Below are 4,500 nucleotides of genomic sequence, written 5' to 3'. Positions count from 1 at the left end.
GCAAACCTCCTGCAAATCCTGCTCCTCAACAGGCAAGCGAGTGCTCCAGAAGAGAATTCAGCTTCGACATTTACTGGCAGCAAAGAGTCCTTGAGCAGCGAGGGGGTGATTAATTGTCATCTAACCCTGCCTGCCTTTAGTCTCCAGTCTCCTTTCTGCTGCCTGTGCTCTGGGCTTCAGGGAAGGGCCTGGAGGGAAGCTGGACAAATGGGAATTCCCATCTGACACTTCCTTTTCTTAAATCTTTTCCCCTTAGGCTTTAGGAATAACAGGCTGCACGTATATTTGCACATAGGTTAATACTAAAAGGAAGCATATATATTTGATTCTGTCTCAGTGTCTGATGCATTAATATTTTAAGCCTTAACTCTGTAACAATACAGGCCGGCTGTTTTCTTTAAGGCAGAAATGGCATCACAGTAATATTGCATATGGTTAAATTCTCAGTACAGGAATCTGTATCAAAAAATATAAGCCTCTAACTTTAACTCGGTCTCCCTTGGGTTGAGATCAAGAATGAGAAGTTTGAGCTGAAGTGCATCTTCAAAGTTACAAGACAGTGAAAAGTGTTTACCTAGCACACATCTTAACAATTGTATGAGAGATGGCATAGCTGATTATTTTTTTAGCGCAGACTAGACCATAAGCCTCTTGCACATTAGTGAGCACTTACACACAGTGCAGTGCAAAACTACCAGTTAAGAGCGACAGCCTACCCAGCCACTCCTTGAAACAGAGCAAAAGCCCCAGGAGGCAGCAGGCACTGTAAAGCCCTGAAGCTCTTTTAGTAGAGGAACAAGTAAGTCCTTTGTTCTCCTCCAGACCTTTCTCTTCTCACAGATACATCTAAGGGTTTATGTCCCACCTGAACTTCAACGATGTTTGCAATAGTATAGTTTCACCAGTTAAAACTTCCAGTGAATGAGAAATCCTTTGAACAAATCTTATTGATTTAAGCATTAGTAAGGTAGTTGAACATAAAATATCTAACTTACGATGGCCTTAGTCTGCATGCAATGTAAATAACAAGTTGTAGGCTCCACTATCTTCATATAATGGCACCCCTTAAAATAAAAGTGTAGGTACAAGTAGCATTGTGTTTTGGCATGGAGATTCACATGATTAGGAACGTTGAATGTCATGGCTGTAGGACCATGCACAGTCCGTCTGGAGGCCACGCTTTTCTCCATGGCTCAGAGGACCATGAGTCAGCCAAGAGCAGTGCTGGATTTCCCTCCTTCCTCCCTTTCTCCTGAAGTAAACATGCCAAAGGGCTTCTGGGTGAATCTTGTGTGTTGTAGTGGAGCAAGATCACCCAGCCTCAGATCTGCTGGGTGAGCCATATTAAAAAGATTTGAAAATGTGTCCTTTGAACCGTGCCCTGCCTGCCCCCCCCATTTCTCTGAAGTCTAAAAGCACCTCACAGTCAGTTTATGTGCTAACCAAGTGCAGGGAGACCCAGAGAAGAGTATATGGGAACTCTCTTTTCCATGACCTCTGAAGCATGGTTGTGGGCCTGCCTTCTGCAGAGACAGGCTCCCCATTTCGACCAGAGTTTCTCTCCCCTCTTCATACTTGCTCCCCTCTTGCTGACTCCTTTCCTCCCCATTTTGCCAGCGAGTCCATTCTGCTAGTGCTTCCACAGGAGCCATGGTCCCTCCTGCCTCCCTGCCACAAGGTCCAGCATGACCAAATCTCAGCAGCTGGGGAGGAGGTAAACAGGCAGCTTTTCTCCCTGCTGCCCACTGACACGACTTTTTCATAGGTATATAACATGCAATATTCCCACATTGAAGCATAGGTGAGTAAAAAATAATTCTGTCACGGGGATACTACTTCATACTCATACTGCCGTTCTCCACTTTTGTAGCCATGTAGCACAGGATTAAAATATATCAAGACTTGTATGACAGCCAAAATCTTTCAGACATCTTTCCCCTCCTTTGCCATAAAGGAGGGGAGGAAACCTACACGCTGGTGGAATCAGTCTATACAGGTTCAGTAAGCCGTGTAGCACAGACACGGCCGCTGGCCTAAGTAAGCTATTCTGAAATGGCTTACAGATGAAATTTGTCAGGGTTTGAGGTCAGCTCTTAGCTCCGAAGGATTTTAAATGAGTTATCTCTCTGAAAGAAACATAAACTGTTCCTTTCACATATGCATTTAAGAACCCATTTTTTGCGCATTTCACAAGAGCTGCTTGTGTCTTTGAGCTGCTGAGCTTTCTGACTTCTTCCCTTGAGCGCGCCATAATTTATAAAAATCCAGTTCAGTGCTGGGCAAGGAAGGGAAGGGGACCCTGAAAATGAAGGGCTGCAGCTAACCTGAGAGCTGGCAGTATTCACCTGATGGCTTGCAGCTGATTGCTTATATTAAACATTAGATTTCCCCCACTAAGTGAATGGAAAATCATTTAAGGCATTAGAACAAGGTGCTAAATATAGCACTGATGCTCCCCTCTTTAATAACCATCCTCCTCTCCGAAATGATGGCCTACTGCCCAAGAACTTAGCGTAATGCTGCTCTTCAGTGCAAGTTCAGGATTTACCAGCCCATCCTCCCATTTCCCTGGTGAGAGAGCTCCACATTGTGGAAGGATCGTGCACAGTGAGCAACAAAAATAAGGGATGCTGAAAAGAGAAAGCATTGCACAAAATTTGCCCTGCTATCTCACTAATCACTTTTTCATGAAGGGAGTGTCAGACAAAAACTCTAATCTCTCTTTCAAAGGGGATAGACTTATGATAGGAACATTGTTTTACTCTACTGCCCAAGCATGTCAACACTGTTAGAGAAAGATATAGCACAGAAATGGGGAAAGGCAGAGTGATCAACCAGCTATTTAAATACATACCCAACCAAGCTGAAGGTAAGTTTAGATGTCTTGGAATCACAGGCACAGATCAACATCCAGAAACAACTAAATCTGAAGTTAGTAAATGTTTTCATCTTGCTGAAGCAATGATTTATTTAGAAAGTGCATATACTGGAATTTTCTCTGCTGTCATTTCATATCTGTTTAGTTCCTCAATCCATTTTAGAGATTAAAAACTGCACTGGCTTATTCTAAGGCACATGCTTACCTCCCTTATTTTTAAGAAAAGGTAATAAAGGAGTCTATTAGTTAACTGAAATGCAAGATATAAGAATCAGAATGCCATGACCTTTAAAAGTGAAGTTGCTCAGTACCATGAAATGTTGTTTGTGTGCAGTGACTGGGTGACATTTTGTTGTGCTAATTTTGTACCTGGCAAAAACTTTAATTAAAAAAAAAACTAATTTCTTCCACCGTGACAGTGGCCAGCCTATGCCCTGTGACACCTTTTCTCTTGAGGCCAAATTCTGCTACCTCTGGTGGCACACAATTTTTAATCTCACAATCATCCCCTCTCATCACCATATGCTGACTTACCCATTTTCTCTCTGGTTTTGAGTCTCATTTCTTTTGCAGTTGCCAATCTACTCACCTTTTTCCTGCTCACAATACTTTCCTTTCCTTACTGTTGACAAGCCAGCCATCATCTTTTTCACTGCCCTTTAATCTTCCATGTTTATTCTCCATCAAAACTTAGCAAGCGATAAGTCTCTCCCTCCTTCCCACTCTGACACTGCAGCTTGGGATCATCTCCTTGTCACTTCGTAGTGTGCTTAGATGGTGAAAAACAGATACTGAGGCAGCATCTTACAAATAAGATGAACCTTTAATGAAAGAAAAGGCCTGTATGAGGAAGGTTTGCCTCTTAGTCAGGCTGCTTAAACCAGAAATTCAATGAAATATTATGTTTTCTCCCCAAACTCTTAAAGGCTGATACCTTTAAAACTATCCACAAATCAGCTGACTTTCACAGCTATTTAATTTAGTCTAATACCATAGACTAGCAATCTGCACAGGGACGGAGACACCATTCTTCTTCTGGACAAGAAAAGCATAGGGGCCACAGCAAGGGAGGCAGGGGGATGGATGAACCCACATGCCAGATTGTCCTTGAGCTACTTTGCTAAATCAGAGGGCAACAAGGCATAGATGTGCCCACAGGGCACCTCCTAGCCAGTCATCATGTCAATGGGGCAGTCGTATGGGCAATGGGGTGGTAGAGTTTCTACCAGCACAGTGGCCCTTCTCACCCCTTCTTTCTGTCTGCATCCTGCCTCTGGGATGAGGAGTGAGGTTGGATGACACCTACCTCTGTGGGCACCTCCTCTGGGGATAGTAAGGGAAGAGAAGGACTTGGGGGTGTTGGTTGATGAGAAGCTCAACATGACCGGGCAATGTGTGCTTGCAGCCCAGAAAGCCAACCATATCCTGGACTGCATCAAAAGCAGTGTGACCAGCAGGTCAAGGCAGGTGATTCTCCTCCTCTACTCCACTCTCATGAGACCCCATCTAGAGTACTGCGTCCAGCTCTGGAGCCCTCAGCATAAGAATCATAGAATCATCAACATTGGAAAAGACGTCTAAGATAATCGAGTCCAACCATCAACCCAACACCACCATGCCCA

The sequence above is a fragment of the Pygoscelis adeliae genome, unplaced genomic scaffold (genome assembly GCF_000699105.1).
Source record: "Pygoscelis adeliae isolate BGI_AS28 unplaced genomic scaffold, ASM69910v1 Scaffold149, whole genome shotgun sequence".
Lineage (NCBI taxonomy): Eukaryota > Metazoa > Chordata > Aves > Sphenisciformes > Spheniscidae > Pygoscelis > Pygoscelis adeliae.
The sequence above is the reverse complement of the archived record's forward strand: the minus strand, read 5'-3'. Positions refer to the sequence as shown.